Source organism: Zea mays, chromosome 4 (genome assembly GCF_902167145.1).
Source record: "Zea mays cultivar B73 chromosome 4, Zm-B73-REFERENCE-NAM-5.0, whole genome shotgun sequence".
In the NCBI taxonomy this organism is placed as follows: Eukaryota; Viridiplantae; Streptophyta; class Magnoliopsida; order Poales; family Poaceae; genus Zea; species Zea mays.
In genome coordinates, this window is record NC_050099.1 from 230,923,532 (window position 1) to 230,947,837 (window position 24,306).

The 24,306-nt window shown below is 41.2% G+C and overlaps 1 pseudogene; it reads left to right on the top strand.

Moving 5' to 3' along the window:
• The first annotated feature begins 1,328 nt into the window (after positions 1 to 1,328).
• On the top strand, positions 1,329 to 20,152 carry LOC109945953 (zinc finger MYM-type protein 1-like; annotated as a pseudogene).
• Positions 20,153 to 24,306: the final 4,154 nt, after the last annotated feature.

Here is a 24,306-nt window from a genome sequence, read left to right on the forward strand (position 1 = left end):
ACAGGATCTATTCCAGCCGGTGAGGGTTCGGTGGAGGATTCATCTCTGGTTGTGGTTGGTTAACAATCCTCCTGCGACGGATGCGAGCAGGTAGATCGATACCGCCTCCGTTCCTGGTATTGACCATCTGGGTTAGAAACACATGGTAAGATATTGTAGATACGATGAGTAATTACGAGACACCCGACTTTTAGGTCATGATCTTTTGGGTCATAATAGCTTCATAAATTAGAGTGTCATCTACTTAATACATTACCCTATGATGGTACATGCTAGAATGCCCTACTATACTATTTCAGTCAATCAAAGAAGCAAATCAAGCATTAATCATCAGCACAAACATTGTAGATAGAGAAAATAAAATATTTTTTGTCTCAGGTCTCTTATCTCTTACAGGAGTCTTAGATGTAGGATTCCAAGGTGTGAAATCCTTTCTGTTTTTCTAGAGTAGCAAAGATAAGAATAGTCATAGTAGAACAGCCAAATGTGAGAGAGAATCAAGGAAAGTATAGAAAGAATCAGAGTAAGGTAAGTAGGTAAGTGTAACACCCTAAATCCATCAATTAAAAGTAATCTAATTTAGTTTATTAATTTCTAGTAGAAAGGAAAATATTATGTTCAAATAAAGAAATGGTGATATAAACGAATGGAACAATTTCTTTAATAGATAAAATTTTAACAAGTGTTTGATACATTTATTTTTGGAGCATGATTTTTTATTTGTTCATAAAGTGCAAAGGTCTTATTTTAATTAATTTATTCTTTCTGTGTGCAGCCCAAATTATTTAATAATAGAAATTTACCTAAAATTTGTTTATTTGACATTTTATTTCTAGAAATACTATTTTTGAAATTATTATAGTTTTTGAAAAATTTAAAAACATATATTTCTTTTTAAGTAACTTATGTTAGAAAAGGGAAAATAAAAAAAAGTTAATTTCGAAATTTGAAAAAAAAACAAAAAAAGAAGCGTTGCTCGGCCTCTCTCTCAAGCTGATTCCCAAGCCTGCACTGCACATGCTCATCCCTCTCCCACTCCACAAAGGACCCCACGTGTCACTCTCCCTCTCCTTTTCTCCCTATGGTACGTGGGACCCATCCGTCAGCACTTTCTCCTTCACTCCTATTTCCTGTTCGTTCGACAGTTTGCTGCCACCGATAGAGCATTAACATGCCGCCTCTCCATCTTCTGTCTGCTTGCCTCCTAGGTAGTGGTCGCCGCCCCATCGAAAACCGCTGCACGTCCGAGCCATCGCTTCCCATTTCACTCCCCCACTCCCATCAACCATGGCCGCACACTTCCTTCCCCCTCCACACACTATGCGACGATGGACTTGCAGCGGAGGAGTGCGGCGTGGGCAAGGGTTGCAGGCGAGTGATAGATAAGAGGGAAGCCCCCCGAGCTTGCTTGTAGGCAGAAGCGGCCCTAGATATTTGAGATTGAGTATTCAAAAATTCAAAAGATCAAAGAAATTAGTACTCTAACGCTATTTTGTGTAATACATTATTGACAAAATACTATAGATCAACAAAAACTTAGGTATTTAATGAATACCCAGGAAACCCCCTAGGCCCGCCTCTGCATGCTGGGGAGGAGAATCAGGGGTTGCCCAGTCGTGTGATGTGCGGGTTAGTTACAACGGTTGAAGGGGATAGAGCTGACACCTTAGGTCCACAAGACAGTGAGGAAGAGCACAGGACGACACGCGGGGGATGACCGGTCACGCAGGCCCCACATATCAGCGTCTCATCCATGCTAGGCCGCAGGGTGAAGTTGTGTTGGGCCCGAGCGGAGCTTTGGGCCCAGGTCAGCATGGATGCCCCTATTTTCTTTTTCTTTTATTATTCCTAATTCTTTTCTAATCCCATTTTAAAGCATTTCAAACCCTTCTATTCAAATTCTTTGGTGAGTTTCACACAGAGGTTAAATGTTCAAATAGAAATATCAGCATGAGGAATCATTTTCATTATACTTCACATTTTTTATAGTTTATATTGTTTTCCTTTTTCTCCTCTTTTCTTTTCTATTTCATTTTCTAATTCAAAATTTTCAAACTTACTTATCTCGTGAATTTGAATACAAAATGCAAAAATACAAGAACGCCAGCACGATATGCATATCTCTGTATTTATTTATTTATTTATTATTTGACTAATTCAATTCCATTAGTTGAATATGAAAAAGGGAAATTTAAGTAATCACATGAATCTTTTTATAATATCCCAATACTCATGTATTTTTATAACTCCAAATATTTGGGTATTACAAACACACCACATTAGACTAACTACTTTGATGTGAGTATGAGCACATGTTCTAGTAAAGGCAATAAATTGAAGGCACTAAGTCCAAATGAGCAAATCTGGAGGCCAAAAGTGCAACTTTGGGTAAAACAACATAAACATTAGGTTTAAGTGTTTGAATAAGTTGCACATGCCCTATTCTATACTTCTAGCACTTTTATTTTTTGTCTAACTCAATTATGTGAGAAAAGTGCTTCCAGGACTTAGTTTGAGCTATATTGAAAACCCTGGAGAAACTATGGCAAAGAGGTAAGTTTCTCACACTTAGTCAATTGGATTATGTGCTAAGTATGTTTGTCTAAGCTCTAGGGAAACCCCCAAAGATATTCAAAAAGGATTAAAGAACTTAGGCTCAAAAGAATGTAAGATGTGCTGGTCTGGGCCTCACTAGACCGGTCCAGTAATGCACCGAACCGGGCCCGTGGCGGACCTAGACTTAGGCGCTAGACAGGCTGGCGCATCAGACCGGTCTTGGGTGCACCGGACCACCTTCGTATGAGAACAGTGCGCTCTCGAGAATTTAATTATAAAATTCACCGGGACACTACTATTCATGGTCTGGTGTGCTGCCGAACCGCTCCAACGGTCGGGCGCCGACGGGCACCAACTTGCCAACGGCTAGCTGACGTGGCCCGCGGTCCGGAGGTGCACTAGACCGATCCAGTGCCACGTAGCTAAGGACTTCAATCTGATCCCGGACTGGGGGCATATGGACCTGGTCCTATGGTGCACCGGACCGGTCTGGTGGGCCCATAGACAACCCAGAACTGTAGCTTTTTAAGGAAGGAGGCAACGACTTCTAGGCCACTAGAGGCTATGAAAGGAGCCCTTAGGCGTCTCCATTCAGTACTCAATTATTCAATACCACAATAACACTCTGACATACTACAATAACTCATATACCAATCATGCAATCTACACATTTGTGTTGTCATTTCTTTCAGCTCTTATAGCTAGACACTGGGACTAGAGGCTGACCATGCTGGTATGTCCATGCAAACAGATGGGATGGCACATTTTTCTTTATAGATTTTTTATGTGCTTTACTAATCATGCACTCATAGTTAGAGATAGACTACTTCTTTACTGCCTTGCTCATCTTGACAAAGAAGGCTTTTGTGGATTGATCTATTGGTGCTTCCTTCTCTAGAACAGTCTTCTAGAAGTGTTCCTTTACCTCTACATCGACAATGGTATGTCTGTTCCCATCAGTCATATCATAGGGTAGCTTTTTGGATGCCATAAACTTAGCTAATGAGTCACTATGTGTGCTCTTGCTCTCTATCCCATAACCTCTTGTACGACCAGAGTGCTCTGGTTTGTTTAGGGCCATTGTAAGCTCATCGCTCTCTTTATCGAGGACAAATTCTCCTTTAGATGTCTTATTCATAGTATATATTAACTTCTATAGGATATATTTTATGTTATTTGTGTACAATAAGTTGCAACCATAAGATGCACTGCCCTATGGTTGTAGAACCAACAATTCGTGTGGTTTGGACATTCATGATTCTATGTAATGACACCACTATGCTCGAGACCGGCTTCCATTTTTGCCCACTTGTCCACAACTCTTTTGTAACCTTCAGAAGCTAGTCCGTGGAAGTAGTCCTTATTACCGGTGTTGGATTTACTTATTGACTCTCATCACATGAACTGGTTGGAGATCGCCTGGTAGCCGGCACACAAGAAGCTGGAAGGTGCGATGCTGCTATGGTCGTTCCTCTAGAACATGACTCCGTGAATAGGGGCCCTAAGCGTGCCACCTGGTGTAAGTACCTTGTTTGGTTTTATTAATTGATTGACAACTTAGGTGGACTAATAAGTGTTTATGTTGAGATGCACGGGTGATTAGTCCACATGTACACCAGTGTGAGCTATTTGAGCCATGGTGGTGAAGTGGCTTGGTTATATTGATATGCACATTGAGTGTGATGAAGGAGCTCATTGCATATGAGACATGACATGGTGTCATGTGGCTATATGGAGAAGATCAAGAGACATGGCTTAGCTAAGATGGACCGAGTTGCTAGTGTGAAAGGCAAGTATGAGGCCCATGTGTGATGGATAGTGTGGCAGTGAAACAGGAGCAAGGACTTGGCAACGATGGACCAAATGCAGTGGTGAAGAGCAAGCTAAGTTGAGATTGATGAACCAAGAAGGCCATGTGATGACATGAAGTGGATGATCATTGTTCATCATTTAATGAAGTATGATGGGGAATTTGTATTATCAAGTTAGTAGGTACAAAATTGATCGAGTTAGTAGGCTATATAGCTATACTATCAAGTGTGGTCAATTATCTTACTTGACATGTCTTTAGTGCCACTTTGCTCATATAGTTGGGGAATTTGTATGAGGGATAACAATGATTTAGATTGTGAAAGAAAAATCATATTCAAAAGCTTATCTTTGATATGGGCTAAACTTTAGTACTGCGGACTTTCTAGGCCAGTATAGCGGACCGTTCTTAGGTCTAACTCCTGTGGTGGGCAGAAGCTTGTAGTTTCTGGGTTACAGGAAGACTGTGTATTGTAGACCGTTTGGTCCTAGGTGGCGGACCGTCTGCAGTTGAAGGACTTGTGTTTGGATAGAACTTACGAAGTTCTGTTGTGCTTTTCAACTTTGAACTACGGATTGTCTGAGACCTAGGCATAGACTGTCCACAGTACTAATTCTTTTCAACTGCGGACCGTCAGACACCTAGGTGCGGATGTCTATAATACAAATTTTAGAAACCATGCCTAGCCTATAGAGCTTCAATATGCCTCAGTTTAATGTATTGTGGACCATCCGAGCTTGTGGGGCGGACCGTTCGCAAGTCATTTTTGGACGCTCTAACATTTTTATAGCTGATTCTTGTATGGACAATATGGGCTATTACCGTGGATGGTCCGGGAATTCCTAGTCTGCTTGAAAACTGACCATAATAGCTAGTTTTGGAAAGGGGGCTATATATACTTGGTGTCTAGGGTTGGGCACTTCAAGGAAGCCATTTAAAACACTTTTGAGCATATTGGAGCTGTTGGGGACTTGTTCTCAAATGCTTCGAATTAAGAACAAGGCAACACAAAGATGTTAAATATAAGTGCCCTTCGTCCGCTGAAGCATTACCTCCTCAAGGATTTAATGAGCTTCGGACGAAGGTCATAAGTAAAGTATCACGAAGATTTCACCTTCGTGATCATATTTGTAAGACAACAAACAGTGAAAAATGAAATATAAAGTATAAAATATATTCACATGTTTTATTATATGAATATACAAGTATTAAAACATAATATTTAGGCACATTTATACCTTCGCCTTGGCGGAAATAATTCAAGCGTGACGTGTCAATGATTACAGGATCGCGTGAACAGTGCCGGGATACTGTTCACCTATTTATAGGCACAGGATGCAACCTGCGCAAAATTACATTTATGTCCTTTACAACTGACTACAATAATGACACAAAGCATCATGGGTCTTTAAGCCAATTCATCTTTAAGTCTGTTCGACCCTTCATCTTGAGATTTGTCTTTGTGCCGAAGCTTTATAGATAATAGCTTCGGCGCTTGCTTCTAAGAAGACCTTTTGAAGGTGTTCTTTTTAGGATCTTCGGCTACGAAGCATACCCCCAACAGTAGCCCCTTCGCGGTGCTAGATCGTTTTTCGTAACGAGCTTGATCCGTGAAAAAGTCTTCTAGGCTTCGGGACGCCGAAGATCCAAAAAACACCTTCCCTGAGCTCGTTGGCGAGAAACGATTAAAATAATCGTCGCGCGCGCCCCATCTTGCACCAATTACGCGCGCGCCAGCGATTCAACTTCTCGGACCCTGTGGCCCACCGTTCAGTGAGTGCGGGTGACTGTTTGTTCGGTGCTGGAGACCTTGCCGATTCACCTTCCCACCTGCGGCACTATATAAACAGACGGGTAGGTGTGAAGTTACCACGACATTCATTGCTATTGCACTGTTTTGCTGCCAAATTTTTAGTCATAGCCGAAGCTTAATCATCGTGCTCAGACGAAACTTTGCTTGTGATTCTGCTTCAGCACAAGAGTAAAAGCTTCGGGGAAAACAAAAAAGTCAACACCAAAAATTTCAAGTAAGTCATAATCAAATGGCCAGAGTTCGCTCTATTGCTCGGGTCGATCGTGAGGGAGATGGGACCGAAGCTACTGAGACTGTTCCTATTTCGGAAGCAATGAAGCGCTCTGGGTTGGTAACACCGGAGGACATCCCTGCTACCGAAGCAGAACGGGCTGCTGTTGAAGAAACTGATTCCGAAGATGATTACAGCAGTGCAGTGCAGTGCCGAGCAAGCCTAGCCACCTGAACTTCGGAAAGTCCACCATCTCCGAAGCTGATTTTCCTAAGATGGTGAAGTTGGGCTATCTTAGTGAAGCAAAGAAGGAATTGATTCGTTTTGGTGGAGAAGAAACTATCCCGAAGCCGAGAAAAAATGAAGTAGTGGTTTTCAAAAGTCTTTTTAAAGCTGGTTTAAGATTCCGTCTGAACAAGATGATTGCTGGTGTGTTGAAGAAATATGGGATCTACCTTCATTAGCTGACGCCTAACGCTATCGTTAGGCTGAGTGTTTATATCTGGGCCCTCCGAAGCTAGGGGGTGGAACCTTTCGCCGAAGGTTTCTGCCGAGTACACGAACTGCACTACCAAACCAAGGCTAGGGGAGATGGTTTGCATGAAAATTTTGGCTGCTACAACTTTGCTTACCACAAAACTACAAAGTTCCCAGTGATTAGTTACCGAAGCAAATGGCCAGCAGGATGGAAATCTAAATGGTTTTATGTCAAAGTTGACGAAGATGAAGATAAATTGGTCCAGAGTTCGTTAGAACTGACCTTCGGAGAAACAAGACCCCCGTGCAACATGATACGGGGGAGCCCGAGCTAGATTGCCTTGGCTGAATTTCGAGTAATTGCAGATCATATTGGCACTAGAGACTTAGTGCAGGAATTTTTGGCCTTCAGAGTATTTCCTACTTTGAAGGAGTGGGAGATGCTGAAACTAGAGGGGGAGAAGAAGAAAGGGGAGCTTATTCGGTTGCCTTACCACTACAAGTTCAAAAGACATTTCAAAGTACCCTACCAAGAATGGCTGGATACAATCGAAGTAATGTGCAACGAAATTCTTGGAAATTATTCTAAAAAAGAAGATCAATTGATGACAGCAGCCTTCGGCACCCGTCCAAAACAAAGGCTAAACCGAGTGATGGATGCTATAGGCTTTGAATATCCTGACTATGAGCGACTGGACAAGGGTGCCGAAGGGCAAAAAAGAAAAAGAGTGGCTAGTGCTTTGAATAAAGACGACGAAGATCAATCAAAGAAGAAGAAACAAGAATCTGAGGCGAAAGCAGTTGTTTCGAAGAAAAGAAAGGCCTCGACCCCAAAGCAAAAATCAGTTGATGAGGAAGAGAAGACTTATGCGACATCTTCTGCTGCTGAAATAGAGGAAATCCTAAAGGTAATGACTGAAACTTTGCCTGTCAAACTAAGTCCATTGGGGCTTCATCTGACGAAGCTTTTTCATAAGGAAAAGGAGCCCACAAAAACAAAGGCACCTAGGCCAAAGAGGCAAAGGATTGTTACTGTGACAAAAGTGATTGAAGCAACACCACCGAGGGCTTCAGCTCCGAAGGTGCCGGCTAATGAAAGCACAACAGCTACTGAAGCTGCACCTTTGGAGGCCACAGATGCCGAAGCTACTAGAGCTGAAGATATCAATTTGGAAAGTATGGCTCTTGATATAGATAAAATTCTGCTAGACATGGCCGCAGAAGAAGCTGCTGGAGCCACCGAAGAGGCTTCGGCCCCAGAGGCCGAGAAAAAGAAAGAAATTGCCGAAGAAACACTGGAAGATGAAATTTTCAATTTTCAAAACTTGGTTGGTCAAGAATTAACAAAAGCCAAAAAAGAAGAATTAAAAGAGTATGCCATTTCTTGCGGCTATCGGCTAGGGGCACTTCTCTTCGGAGGTGTTGATGATGAGAAGCTAGGCTGCATCCGAGATCAGACCGAAGCAAAGGTTATCGGTACTCTATCAAAGAGTATCGGTTTCTCAAAGCTCGAAGCCGATATTAGCCGCTACCGACGACGGCACATCGTCGGTAGTTTGTTTTATTCCAATTTTAAGGTAAACAATCTCCCTCTAACTTTTTATTTTCATAAAAAATGTTTTCTAACGAAGGTTGTTCGTGTACAGAGTATGCTATTGAGCAAAGCTTTGAGGATGCAACAGGATTTAGAAGATAAAAAGCACGAGGTTATAATTGAAAACTTAGAAAGCAAAGTAAAAGATCAAACAGCTGCTTTTGAGAAAAAAGAGTTCGAACTCCAAACAACTGAAGGTTTACTAGCGGAAGCCGAAGCTAAAATAACAGAACTGAATACAAAGCTTCTCTATCAGTCAGAAGGTTTCGAACAAGAAAAGCTGAAGCTTAATGAAAAACTTGAGGCTGAAATCCAGAATGGTTTAGTTTTGAAAAAATCATTGATAGACCTTCAGAACAAATGTTTGAAATTCAGCAATCAATGTGTTCAACGACTGAAGAAGGTGTTTTATTCAGTCGGGGCCAATAGTGAAAAATTTATTCCTTCGGCTGAAGATTTACCAGGAGCCTTCGAACACATCGAAGGTGAGATTGATGACCTCGATGATGTTATTGCTGGACACGGCGACTTTTGTGCCCTTGTAGCTTCTCGGGGTACCGCTGCTGCGTTCCTGAAATATGGTTGTGAGCACGGAAAAATTATCAACAGACCCAATTTCAGCCTATCACCAGCAATTCTGGATGATATTCCTAACCTCACCCGAAGCATTGCGAATAAATTTATAAAGGTGATATGGACAAAGGGTGGGCGAGAGAAAGCTGGTGACGAAGCCCAGAGCCACCTTAAGCTAGTAACAATATTATACCTTATGATTACCTTTTCCTTTGAATTTTGAATTTAGCTTATAATACTTACATACAGGTTGGCCAAGCCGAGGCTGAAGCTGCAGAATAAAAGGAAGAAGCTCCAGAGATGCTGTCGAAGCTCGAATAGTCTGTAAAAATAGCTCAAAAACTCATGTGATAACTTGTATAAAGTATGATGTAATTGAATTTCACTTTGTAATATAATCTTACTTTTCCGTCCATGTATGAAATGCTTTGGTGTGGACGAAATTAATACTTTTGAGCCATAAGCGAAAAACACCTTCCCTTCTTTGCGTACACAGCGAAGCATAAAATTGCCTCTTTTTCTCTTTTTCCGAAGCCTTCTCTTTCGAAGCTGAAGCAAGTTTGTATGTTATGATGATGATGATCCTATGTATGTCTAAGTGAATGTTTATGAATGCAAATGTATGATGTAATGTATCGTGCAAATGAATGTTCGAAGACACATATGAAACCATAATAACAAATCTTTGTCGTTTATTTTTCGGCTTCACCACTTATTTTTCGGTGTATCAGTGCTGACTTTTCACTGTAAGCCTCCCTTAGGAGCTTCTTCGCCTTTTATTTCGGCGGAATCAGCGTTGACTTTTCGCTGTAAGCCTCCCTTAGGAGCTTCTTCGCCTTTTATTTCGGCGGAATCAGCGTTGACTTTTCGCTGTAAGCTCTGCATTCCCTTAGGAACGACTTTTGAGCAGAAAACTTACGCTGCACTCCCTTAGGAATGGCTTTTTGTAGCTTCGTCGTGCTATGCATCCCCTTAGGGACGTCTTTCGAGCTTCTCCGTGTTTTTTCTTTTTCTCGTTGCACTCGATGGTGCATGCCCAGTTTTTACATTTACATCTTCAGGGGATACTGCTCTTGTAGAGCTGATATAAGAAAAAGGGAAATTACATGCCATGGCCCCATTAAAAACCTTTCTCCCCCTTTGGAAAGGAAAAGGGTGCCATAGGAAAGAATAAAAAAGATTACATCAGGTTACACATAATACCGCCGAAGCTCATCCGCATTCCAAGATCTAGGAATGTCACTGTCGTCCATATCCTTCAGCCTGTAGGAACCGGGTCTTGACGAAGATACTACCAGGAAAGGCCCTTCCCATTTCAATTGTAGCTTGCCTACTGTGTCTGAGTTGGCAACTCTCCGAAGTACCAAGTGTCCTGGCTTAATATTTTTTAACCGAACCTTTCTGTCACGCCATTTTATTGTTTCGGCTTGATATTTATTGATATTCTCTATAGCCTGAAGCCTGATCCCTTCTATAGCATCTTTTGCCATAGAATAATCAGCTTCGTCTTCTGCCGAAGCCATTGTTCTTATTGATCCCGCTTTAGCTTCTTCTGGGGTTATTGCTTCGTCACCAAACAGCAATTTGAATGGCGTAAAACCTGTTGACCTTGATATTGTTGTGTTGCGGCTCCACACCACTTTGATTAATTCGTCCGGCCACTTCCCCCTAGGCTGGTTGAAGATTAACTTCATTATTCCTGTCATTATAATGCCATTAGCTCTTTCGACAAGTCCATTTGACTCCGGATGCCGAACTGATGCAAAATGGATCTTCGTGCCAATTTGTTCACAAAACTCTCTGAAAGCTTCGGCATCAAACTGTGTTCCATTGTCCACGGTAATGGCCTTCGGCACTCCGAAGCGACACACAATATTTTGCCAAAAAAACTTTTGAACAGTGGCCGAAGTTATTGTGGCTAAAGGCTTCGCCTTGATCCATTTAGAAAAATATTTCACTGCCACTACAACATATCTTAAATTCCCTTGTGCTGGTGGAAGTGGGCCTAGAAAATCAAGGCCCCACCTTTGCAATGGCCAGGTGGGTTGTATTAATTGAGTTAGAGACGAAGGTTGTTTTTTATCTTTTGCACATTTTTGACAACCTTCGCATTTTTGGACTAATTCTGCTGCATCCGAAGCTGCCTTCGGCCAATAAAAGCCTTGACGAAAAACTTTACCCAACAAAGGCCTAGATCCGATGTGAGATCCACACAGGCCTGCATGTATTTCTTTCATCAGCTCTATACCTTCAGTTCTGGATAAACATTTGAGTAATGGAGAACAGACTCCATGCTTGTATAACTCCCCTTCTATTATTACATATGGACGGGCTCTTGCCGCTATTCTCTTTTGATAAGCTTCGTCATCTGAAAGGAAATTGTCCTGGAGAAAAGACATGATCTCAGTTCTCCAATCTTCGCTATAAACAGGAGATATATTGAGCACTGCTCTTTCAAGAAGGTCAACCGAAGGTGCTTTTATTGTTTCAAAGAAAACTTCCGAAGGTAATGGCAGCCCCTGTGCCGCTGACTTGGCTAGTAGATCAGCGTGTTCATTTTCTCCTCGTGGAATATTCTTAACAGAAAACCCTTCGAAGGAGGCTTCAAGTCTTCGAACTGTATCCAAATATTTTTCAAGCTTCGGATCTCTTGCTTTGCAACTTTTGTCAACATGGCCAGAAATAACTTGGGAATCAGTTTTGAGGACCGCCCTTCTTATCCCCATTGCTTTCAACTTCCGAAGACCCAAAAGCAAAGTTTCGTATTCAGCAATATTATTTGTACAACTAAAATCAAGTTTCACTGCGTAGCATGTTCTGACTTTGGAAGGTGCAATTAAGACGGCAGTTGCACCTACACCGAAGGTTCCATAAGAACCATCGCAAAATACTGTCCAAGCTTCGGCATCTTTACTTGCTTCTTCTTCCTGAGCCCCTGGCGTCCAGTCAGCAATGAAGTCTGCTAACGCCTGGGACTGAATCGAAGATCTATGCACATAATCAATGCAGAACTCATTGAGTTCCGTAGCCCACTTTCCAATCCTTCCAGTAGCTTCTCTATTTCTCATAATATCCTTCAAAGGCTGTGAAGAAGGAACAATTATATGATATGCTTGAAAATAATGTCGAAGTTTCCTGAAAGCCATCAAAACAGCATACAGCACCTTCTCCAATTCTGTATAATTTTTCTTTGATAAACTAAGGACTTCGGAGACGAAGTATATTGGGGCTTGCTTTTTGGTTTGCCCTTCAAGCTTCTCTTGGACAAGTGCCGCACTTGCCGCTGAGTGCGAAGCTGCCACATATAACAACAGAGGAGCCCCTGGCGCTGGTGGAGTTAATGTCGTTAGATCTATCAAATACTGCTTCAGCTCGTCGAAGGCTTTCTGCTGAACTGATCCCCATTGAAAAACTTTGGCTGACTTTAGCACTTCAAAAAATGGTAAATTTCTCTCTGCTGATCTAGATATGAATCGATTCAGAGATGCAAGTCTTCCCATCAGTCGTTGAGCCCCCTTCTTTGTGCTTGGTGGTTCCATCCGAAGAATAGCTTCGATTTTATTTGGATTAGCCTCAATCCCTTTTGTTGAAACTAGGCAACCAAGGAATTTGCCCTTCTTCACTCCGAAGACACACTTTTCTGGATTCAGCTTCAGACCGGCTTGTCTAAAATTAGCGAAAGTCTCCTGCAGATCAGCAATGTGATTTTCTTGCTTCGTGCTTTTTACTATGATATCATCAACATAAGTTAGCACATTTCTGCCTATCTGAGAATGAAGAACCTTCGCTGTCATTCTGCTGAAGCTTCCTCCAGCATTCTTGAGCCCCTCAGGCATCCGAAGATAACAATATGTTCCACTAGGGGTTATGAAGCTGGTTTTTGGCTCATCCTCTTTCTTCATCCAAATTTGATGATAGCCTGAATAACAATCTAGCAGACTCATAAGCTCTGACGAAGCTGCTGCGTCAACTAGGGAATCTATCCTTGGTAATGGAAACTCATCCTTCGGACAAGCCTTGTTAAGATCAGTAAAATCAATACACATCCTCCATTTGCCATTCGCCTTTTTTACCATAACAGTGTTGGCTAGCCATTCTGGGTATTTCACTTCTCTGATGACTCCGGCGCTGATGAGTCTTTTCACTTCATTCCGAGCACCTTCAGCCTTGTCATCAGACATCTTCTGAAGCCTCTGCTTTCTAGGTCTGAAGGATGGATCAACATTGAGCGAGTGTTCAATAACATCCCTGTTGACTCTGTAGAGATCATTAGCTGACCATGCAAAGACATCTTTGTTGTTGAACAGAAACCTTATCAGAGTTTTCTCTTGTTCCTCAGACAATTGAGATCCTAATAGCACCTTCTGCTCTGCTATATCGTCACATAAGAGCATGGGCTTTGGCTAATCAGCCGAAGCAGCTTTCTCCCTTCTGTACTTGTATTGCTCACAAGCTTCAGCTCCATCTATGTTATGGATTGCTTTTGAATCTGTCCAGTTTCCTTCGGCCTTTCTGGCAGCTTCCTGACTTCCATGAATAGCAATAGGCCCTTGATCCGAAGGTATCTTCATGCAAAGATATGCTGGATGAAGAATTGCTTCAAAAGCATTGAGAGTACCATGACTAATGATTGCGTTGTAAGGGTACTCCATGTCAACAATATCAAACACAATTTGTTCAGTCCTTGTGTTGTTGATAAATCCGAAGATTACTGGCGTCGTGATCTTGCCAAGTGCTACAATCTGCCCTCCTCCGAAGCCACAAAGGGGATGTGTGGCGTCATGGATCTTATCTTCGGGCTCTTGCATCTGTCTGAAGGCCTTAGCAAATATAATGTTCGCTGCACTGCCTGTGTCAACCAAAACATTGTGGACCAGAAATCCTTTGATAACACAAGAGATAACCATAGCATCATTGTGAGGGTAATCCTTGAGCTGAAGATCCTCTTGGGAGAAGGTAATCGGGATGTGAGACCATCTTGACTTGATGAAGGGTCCTTGCACCCCTACATGTTGTACCCTTCTTTGTGCCTCCTTCTTCTGCTTCTTGTTAGCCGGCTCCGAGCATGAACCACCTGTTATCGGGAGTACAAGCTTCAGAGCCGAAGCAACTCCAGTTTCGAACGAAGCCATCAGCTCAGAAAGTGGAAGTGAGTTCACCGGAGGTGGGCGCCAATGTTGGGGACTTGTTCTCAAATGCTTCGAATTAAGAACAAGGCAACACAAAGATGTTAAATATAAGTGCCATTCGTCCGCTGAAGCATTACCTCCTCAAGGATTTAATGAGCTTCGGACGAAGGTCATAAGTAAAGTATCACGAAGATTTCACCTTCGTGATCATATTTGTAAGACAACAAACAGTGAAAAATGAAATATAAAGTATAAAATATATTCACATGTTTTATTATATGAATATACAAGTATTAAAACATAATATTTAGGCACATTTATACCTTCGCCTTGGCGGAAATAATTCAAGCGTGACGTGTCAATGATTACAGGATCGCGTGAACAGTGTCGGGATACTGTTCACCTATTTATAGGCACAGGATGCAACCTGCGCAAAATTACATTTATGTCCTTTACAACCGACTACAATTATGACACAAAGCATCATGGGTCTTTAAGTCAATTCATCTTTAAGTTGGTTCGACCCTTCATCTTGAGATTTGTCTTTGTGCCGAAGCTTTATAGATAATAGCTTCAGCGCTTGCTTCTGAGAAGACCTTTCGAAGGTGTTCTTTTTAGGATCTTCGGCTACGAAGCATACCCCCAATAGGAGCCCTTCCCTCTCCTCTCTCTCTCTCTCACTCATATTACTTGGGATTTCATTCTAGTGAGATTGAGAGCCACCAAGTGCATTGCATCTAGTGTTTGAGCTCTGAGGCACTAGGGAGATCATCAAGCAAGGCCGTTGGCTTGTTACTCTTAGAGGTTCCACCTCTTAGATGTCTTAGTGGTGGTTCCCTGTCGAGCTATTCAAAGAAGATTGTGAAGAAGTTACGGTGGTGATTGTGAGAGGTATTGTGCTTGCCTCGCTGGAGTGGTGAAAAGCAACTCTAATGGAATCAAGTTTTGAGAGGTTCATTAACCAATCCGATTCATTGATCAAGCGAAGACTTGATAGAGGAGCGGTCGAATGCTCTGATTCCACCTCAACATGGACTAGGGGTAACTGACAAGCCATCAACACCACATGAAAAATCATCGCATCAAACTGCCATCATCTTCCCGATTGGTTTGCAATTTATTTCACTAGCTTGTATTTACTTGTTCATATACTTATTCTAGTGAGTATTTGTTGTTCTTGTATAATTTGTCATACTTATGTTATAAAGTAGTTGCTCGCTTGTTTGTTATCTTGTGTAGCTAATCCTTTTAGCTTGGCTTGTGTAGCTAAGTGGTTGTTTCTATCTAGTTGTGCTTGTGTAGTGCAACTAGTGAGCAGTGCTAGTAGTGCTTGTGCTTTGTGCACTTTGCTTACAAGTATGTGTAGGAGCTCTCGGTATTCTTAGAGAACTAGTTACATAGGTCTGGGTGACCTTGCTAACTAGACTTGTGTTGGAGAGCTCTCACTAGCTTGGTACCTTAGTTGCTTTAATTAAAATCTTTTGTAAGGTGCTTGTGATAGATAGAGGGGTGTAGTCTTGGCTAGACTAAATAGTTTTACTTTTGCATTTATTTCAGCTAGCCATTGTATTTTGTTTTAGAAAGGACTATGTACCCCCTCTTGTCTGCCATCTTGATCCAACACTGGGCTTGATCTGCAGCCAAGAAGGGTGCATTGGTGTCGGTGTATCGCTCTGCAAATGCACAACAATCAGTTTAACATTAAATTCTAGCCAGGTCGCTTGGAGCGACCTATGCTATTTTGGGATATAAAATAAGTGAATTGTCCATCTTTTCCTATCAGCTTAAGCTTTTGGGTTGAACTGTTTTGTGCATGCAACTTAATATGGTATCAGAGCCATAGGTCTTGAGTTCAAATCCTAGTTAGCATAATTAAAATAAAATAAATGTTGTTCACTCCTATTCCACATCTGAGACCCAAGACGGGCTCGACATGAGGGGGAGTGTTGGAATATAATATAGCTAGAGGTCATGAGTTCAAATCCTGGTTATTGCAACTAAAATAAAATAATTATTGCTTGCTCCTATTCAATGTCTGAGACCCAAGAGAAGCTGAAGGTGGGGGAAAGTGTTGGAATATAGTATAAGTGAATTACACACCTCTTCCAATCAGCTTAATCTTTTGAGTTGAACTGGTTTGTGATGCAACTTAATATGATATCAAAGTCTGAGGTCTTGAGCTTTGATCCTAGTTAGTGCAATTAAAATAAAATAATTATTGCTCGCTCCTATTCCACGTCTAAGACCCAAGTATGGCTAGATATCGAGCTAGCTCGACTCGGTCTTGAAGCGTCCCCATCCTTTGGGACTCAAATATGATACAAATACTAGTATTATGAGGCTAATATACACATTTTTACATCAGATGGTTCTAGATCTGCTTAAATAAGACAAAACTATACAAGTGACGATCAACATTAAGAGTTGGTCCACACCTTGTGACATATCATTAGAGTAGGACTTAACCGGTCCAATATATGCGGCAGAACAAATCAATGGTCTAAAGCTGAATTTTAATGCAGAGCTATTTTATAAAACATTTTATCTTTTTTAAAGTGCATTCCCTCCCACGGGAGTAGAAAGTTTTCCATTATCAAGCCAAATCCTCTAGACTAAACCATATAGGAATCTCGGTAGTTTCCCACCAATTTTCTTTTTCAAAACCAAAAGTATTTACTGGACTTCACGTCCACTATAGCTCACGGCTCAACCGTCGAACCTTTTCAAAGCATTTTAGAAAACAAAACACTAATTATAAAAACTAAGCCATAACTCATCCATACAAGTGTATGTGAGTTCTGATCTAACAAACTCTCTATCTGCCTACCTCCGGTTCAAGCAGCTACTGGCATCGCGTGAATCCTCTTCTGCGTTGAGTTTCACTAGAGCGGGCGCATGACCAACACTTTTACCTATGTTGTCACAGAAGTCTTCTAAATTTCGTAAAATTTGCCGTCTTCGTGCACCCTTCGTCCAAATTGGTTGTGCACCATGTTTCACCGTTTGCTTTTCGCCTGTGTAACCCTAGCCTAGTCACCTAACCAGTAGCGGAGGCATAGCCCGGCCAGCCAGGGCACGTGCCCGGGCTTGGGCTGCATGCAGTCCACTAAGACTAAATATTTACATTAGTTAATTAGGCCCAATAATACAGTAAAAACTAGAACGCTAGGTCATCCATCGTTCCATATTTCCATCCCCAGACTCCACAGCGTCGCCGCTCGCTAGGTTCCTGCTGCAGTGCTGCACCACCGCTACACGCTTGCTGCCAGCCTGCAGTCCTGCCCTGCACCCTGCGTCGGTGCGTCCAGTGCCCAGGCGGCCAGCAGCCAGCCTGCCACCAGCTGCTAGCGCCCAGGCGGCCAGCGGCCAGCGACCAGACCAGGGGCTGAGGCGGCCAGCTGTCAGCGCCCAGACAGGTATTGCTCGACGCCTAGTTTCTTAATTAATTTTTTATAGTAACTAATTGTTTATTACTTGATTGAACATTTGATTTAATTTAAGTATTGATATGTTGTGAATTTTAGATTGATAGGATGAGGAGGTATTTGATAGCACAAGGTAGTCACCCACCACCACCTCCTCCACTTCAACCTTCTGCTCCACCTCAAGATAGTAATCATGGATATGGATTTAATCTGGATGATATTGTAAGTGACCCGACACTTAGAAAACAAATTTATGAGTTTCGTCCTGAAATTCGAGATCAAGTTAGAAGAGCTTACATTCAAAAAGGACCAACTCAACCTATTATGAAGTTTCCTTTGAAGCAATTTGGAAATAATGCAAAGAAAAGAGCATTTTCTAAATCTTGGTATATAAATTATAATTGGCTAGAATACAGCGAGTCCAAAGATTTAGCATTGTGTTTCTATTGCTTCCTTTTTAAAGAGCCAGGAAGGGCAGAAATATTTGGATATGATGTGTTTAATAAAACGGGATTTAATGATTGGAAGCATGCATACAAAGCATTACCTGAGCATGTTGGTGGAGTGAGTAGTGCTCATAATAAGTGTGTTAAGCATTTTGATGATTTTCAAAATCAAAGACAAAGCATCTCAAGTCAGCTTAGTCGTGCTACTGAAGAAGCAGAGGAATTGTATCGAATCCGCTTGACTTCATCTCTAGAATGTTCAAAGTTTCTAATTGCACAAGGCATGGCTTTTCGTGGACATGATGAGTCTTCAACATCTTTGAATAGAGGTAATTTTCTAGAGATGATAGATTGGTACAAAGATAAGAATGAAATTGTGAGGAAAGCTTTTAGTCGTGGTTCAATGAATTGCAAGATGACTTCTCCTGATATTCAAAAAGATATTGCAAGATGTTGTGCAGAAGAAATTGTAGATGTGATCATGGGAGAGATTAAAGATAGAAAATTTTCTATTCTTATTGACGAGTCACGGGACATATCTGTGAAAGAGCAAATGGCAGTGATGCTAAGGTATGTATATACACTAAACTTGTCGATTGTCACTATTTTATAATTACAATGTTGTATGACATAATCCTATCCTTGATTTAGGTATGTTGATGTTAAAGGGAAGGTCGTGGAACGATTCCTTACTTTACACCATGTCGTTGATACTACATCTGAAGCATTAAAGGTAGTGTTATTTGGCATCCTTGATAAGTATAATTTATCCATCTCTAGGATACGTGGACAAGGATATGATGGAGCTTCAAATATGAGGGGTGAATTAATGGGCTACAGAAAAAGATTTTAGATGAAAATCCACATGCTTTTTATGTCCATTGTTTTGCCCATCGGTTGCAGTTAGTCATTGTTTCTGTTTCTAGCTGTTGCTCAGCTATTCATGATTTCTTTGAGTATGTCTCTTTAATTGTGACCACAACAAGCGCTTCATGCAAAAGAAGAGATGCATTGGTTGAAAGCCATCATAACAACATTTTGCGACAACTTGATTCCTTGGAGATTGAATCGGGTACAAGAAAACATCAACAGACCAGTCTTGCTAGACCTGGGGACACTAGATGGGGTTCACATCACATAACCCTTATCCGATTGGAGCTAATGTGGGACTCAGTTACTGAGGTGCTTGAGATGGTTGACAAAGATATTCGTGGTCCTTCTCCAGCTGCGGGGTTGCTTGAGAAAATGGAGTCTTTTGAGTTTGTTTTCATTATGAAGCTTATGCTAAAATTGTTTGCTATCACAAATGAGCTTTCTCATATCTTACAAAGAAAAGATATAAATATAGTTCATGCTATGGAGCTAATCCAAGATGTGAAAGCTCAATTAGCCACATTGAGGGAGAGTGGTTGGGATGAAGTGTTTGATGAGGCTAAGATATATTGTGAGCAAAAGAATATTTCGGTGCCAAATATGATGGATGAAATACCAATCAGAGGTCGTGCGAAGCGCCGAAATGAAACTACCACTTTCCTTCATCATTATCGTGTCGGGATTTTCTTTGTTGTTCTTGATAAAATATGTGTTGAGATGAATAATCGATTTGGAGAATCCACTATTGAGATATTGACATGTTTCTCATGTCTTGATCCAAAGAATAACTTCTCTAGGTTTGATATAGATAGCCTTGTTCGAGGTGCTCAGATTTATGATGTTGATTTCTCTACTAGTGACTTTGCACAAATTAGACAACAACTTCAGACTTATATTCTTCAAGTAAGAAGGCATGCTGCATTCTCTACTTGCACTGATATTGCTAGTTTGGCTTCTAAGATGGTTGAGACAGAGAAACATAAGGTCTTTCCATTGGTTTATAGACTTATTGAATTGGCATTAATATTACCGGTGTCCACAGCATCTGTTGAAAGGGCATTTTCGGCAATAAAAATTATCAAGACTAATTTACGAAACAAGATGGCCGATGAGTGGTTCAATCATTTGATGGTGTGCTATATCGAGCGGGAAATATTCAAAGAACTTGATGACTCTACCATATTGCGACGGTTTCAAGGCATGAAGACTAGAAAGATGAATTTGCCTCGTTCTCTACCATCTTGAGGTATTTACCGTGCTACGGTTAAATTTTTTAGCACTAAGTCATTGTTTGCTTGAATGTTAGTATTTTATATCTATTCTCTTAAAATTTACTAGTCTATATTGAATATATACTTTAGAAACAATTTAAAAATTTATAATGGTGTCCAGACTCCGGTTACGGGCTGGCTCCGCCACTGCGCCTAACCTCACTGGTGCTCACCCTGAGGTGTTCTGCCCTCGTCGGTCATCGTCGTGCCGCACAAGTCCACCTCATCGTGGCCAAGATATAGCTCGGCCTTGTTCTGCACTTTTGCTTTAGTGTTTCAACCTCTGTTGTTGGTAGTGAAGCTCACCGACCTGGCTGTTTTGTCTCTACTGCAGTAGATCATCCGGAATGCTGTTGTCTCTACTGCAGTAGATCATCCGGAATGCTGCGACGCCACTAGGGAATGCCACTGTCATTCGCTTCCCTATCGACGGCCAACTTCGCGTGTTCTCCTCTCAACCCTGTGCATGTTGTAGGTTTCCAGTGAGCCACTACTGCTTGCCATGCCTTTTACACGAACTCTACCGCATCCTAAGTCCTAGCTGGTGCTCGCCGGGCTTTGGCGTCTGCCATGGCCATGGACTGATGGACAGATTGTTTTTCGAGTCCCTGTTGTGCGATCGAGTGTGTGGTTTAGTTCACTAGATGTTGGGGAGCACGATGGTGCTCTCACCCTTGTCGGAGAAGGTCTCCAACAGGGTATGGCCTTGGTCTTGCTGGTGCACTGCTCGGGCGATGGCGGTGTGGTGTTTATGTCTTTTGAATTTCTGCCATGGGGTTTATTTGTGAAGCACTATGTCTAGGTGAATAGTGTTTAGGGCTCCGCGGTAGTAGATGCTTTCCTTAGGGTTTCTAGTGCAAATGTGCGTGGCGCGAGAGCGGGCCACCGGTCTAGGGGTCGATTCTTGCACAGTGTGGGCCGACCACTCCGATTTCGGCCCAGAAACATATTCTAGAATGTTTTAACTTTATTAATTATCTTGTGCTTGTAAAGTCCACAACAAATCGTAGAAAATGCAAAAAACGGGAGAAATTTTGTTGGCTTCACAAAATTGTAAACTTTCTGTTAAAAATAGTTTAATGATTTTTCCAGCAAATAACTTATTTTAGTTGATTGTAAAGTGCTTCTTTTATATTTTTATAAATTTTAGTAATAAAATTTGAGCACTAAAAATTATGAAAATTTTAGGGGAAGCTTACATAGGCATAGTGACATCTGGTTAAAATTTGAGGCTATTTGGAAATGGTTTACTCAAAAAACTTGTTATTGACCAAAATAGAGAAAGATTAACTCTTAATCAAGTGAAGGATTAAGTGCTTTGAAGAATAGGTAAAGTTGTCAAATGGATTTCTAGGTTTTTGTAACACCTCAAAATCATATTTTAGGATTTATGAATATTATTCTCCAAAATATTAAGAATTAAAATTTCTCTTAACATGGGTTTCTCGCTCTTAATGTTATCTTCCCCTAAATTAAATAGATAGCAATACTAAAATGTTGTTATGATATAAGTCCTAAAACTTGTAATATAGAAATTAATATGAATTTCGGAAAAGTAAACATAATCTATTTGTTACAGTGGAACATCCCTTCCATGAATCATACAATTGAAAATACTTTTCAAAGTATCCAAATAACTCTTATATGTATATTATTTCCTCAAAATAAGTAAGAAACAAATATTCATTTTTGAACTAGCTTTCAATTGATCACACCTTAAAAATGATATTTTCCTAAAAATGAATAATATGAGAATTATTCTTTATTATATGTTTGGGCAACACCACCGTGAAACAATAATGGTAGGAGTACTAGTGCCAGCGCCAGGCACGCATCCTCGCTCGTGAGATTGCCCTCCGCCAGTAGCAGGAAGAACTCGACGCCCTCGTGCAAAAGCTCGATCACGTCTATGGGGACATCGAGCGGAGGCGTCTCGAGGCTGGGAGGCCCCGACCAAAGAAGGTACGCGACCAACACACTGAGAGCATCGATGGCGCACAATACTTCCTCAGTCCCAGGCAGAATATGCTCTAATCCATCCCAGAGCCTAATGAGCCGGATGCAAGGGCGATGTACCGGAACCTCCGCAACTTAATGGAGAGGGTCGTCGTGCACCAAACCGAGATCGATCGACAGTTCCCTCTCAGGAAAGAAAACTATGTCCCACAAACGACCTGATGAGGACATCACTCCCATACAAAAAAATGTATGGACCGACAACACGAGCACGTGCACGACAGTTAAATCTCCAGGTTCGTTCTTACCATTCAATTATGTTTAAGAGCTTAGACTTTGTGTCATGAATTTTTTGATGATTAGGAACCTTGGAGATGACCAGAAAGGACTTGAGAAAGGCCAAGATGTCAAGGAGGAGAAGCTAGGATGATCACAACAAGAGAAAACCAAGTCTTACTCAACTTCGTCTCCACCTCAGAGTCTAGGACCAGTCTGCACTAAAACGGACGCCCAGGATGCATCCGAACTCCGATTAGGTTGGTCTTTATATGGAAGGAGATAAGGTTTCCATCCCAACAGGAATCACTTTCAAATTCATCTGGAGTCAACGGGAATCGTCGAAACAAATGAGCGTCTAGATTCTGTTTTGGTGTTGTGACACCATCAGTTGGGCTGTTGGGCCGTGTATCGTGTTGGAGCTCATTAGGGGTGTGACCAGGGGTCACACATGCCCCTAACCTCTATTTTATCAACAGTAACCACCACATTAGGGTTTGGGTTTTACTTAGATCATATTTGTCATCGAACAATATCGTTGTTCATCTATTTGTGAGACCCCACCTTGTGATCAATATAGTTTTGATTGTGTTCTTGATTGCGCTTGTAGGGATAAGCCTTCATGGCGATGTCACTCGTGTGTCACGCGTGATAACCAATGGAGTCATGGTGTAGTGATTGTGAGGATTCGTTCGCTCAGAGCCTTGGATCATTAACGCCAAGATCTCCATCCAATCAAGTTATCGTACTTCACAGAAGATCGGGCCTTGCCTTCTATCAAGTGGTATCAAGATTCAGGTTGCCCGTGAGGTATAATCTTACCTTTAGATTAATTTTGTTTGTCCTATGATCCACAAAAAATCCAAAAAAGAACAATAACAATTTGTCATATCTTTAAAAATCAATAGTGTATCTTGACCTTAAGACTTCGCCTAAGCCTTTGCACAATTTGGTTTCAGATTCCGCCATATTCAGTTTGAGTCCTAGGTTAAGGTCTTTTGTTGGTTTAGACTTGTTTTGGTTCAGTTTAATCCTTTTCATCTGCTATCCCACAAATTCAATCTTCAAAACAGATCCCATCATTTTCATCTCGTCGTTATCAGATTAGTTCTGTCTAGTTCGGTATTTTGAGTACAAATCTCGCATACGAACTCAGAATTTCGTGTTCTTATACTTTCTGGAAATCTTAGAAAATTATCTACAACTTTGTTATTTACAATATTTCCAGAAAACATAATTATCAATGGGTTATTTGTATTGGAATTAAATCTATTTGTGACCCTAAAATTTCAGACCATTATGTATTTCGTGGTCAATATCTTCTACTTTCTTTATTTAAAATAAGCGATCCATATATCTAAAAGAAAGATAAAAAGGAGACCTACAACTTTCGTGTTGTGAGTTTTTGCGTTGAAGGTCAATAAGTTTGTCAAACAGACTGTTGAAGTTAGACTAGAAAATATGTCACAAACATACGAGAATTGTTTTTGATACTCTTGTGTTGTTTCTTGTTTTTGTGGCACTTTTGTAGAAAAAAGAACATAAAAGGCAAGTGCAAGAAAAGAGCCGCATACAATAAAATAAAAATATAAAAAGAAAAAAACAGAAGAGCTCGCATCCATTGTGTCCTTGGTGCTTTAGATGTGTGACTTGTTTGCTTAAACTAGTCTATGAACACCATTGATCTATGCACCTCTATGATTGTTTTGCGCCCAATTTGTTTCCTTGCTATACCTAGATCCTTGTTACCTCCTTTGTTATGCCTTGGTCCAACTTTTCTAATACATTCTCTAGGCCAGGAACTAGGACGAGTACTTGGAATACTTATTCAACATTGCTATTTGGTACTGACTTGTGTGCCACAGATATATATCTAGTGAGCCTTTCCAAAGCTCC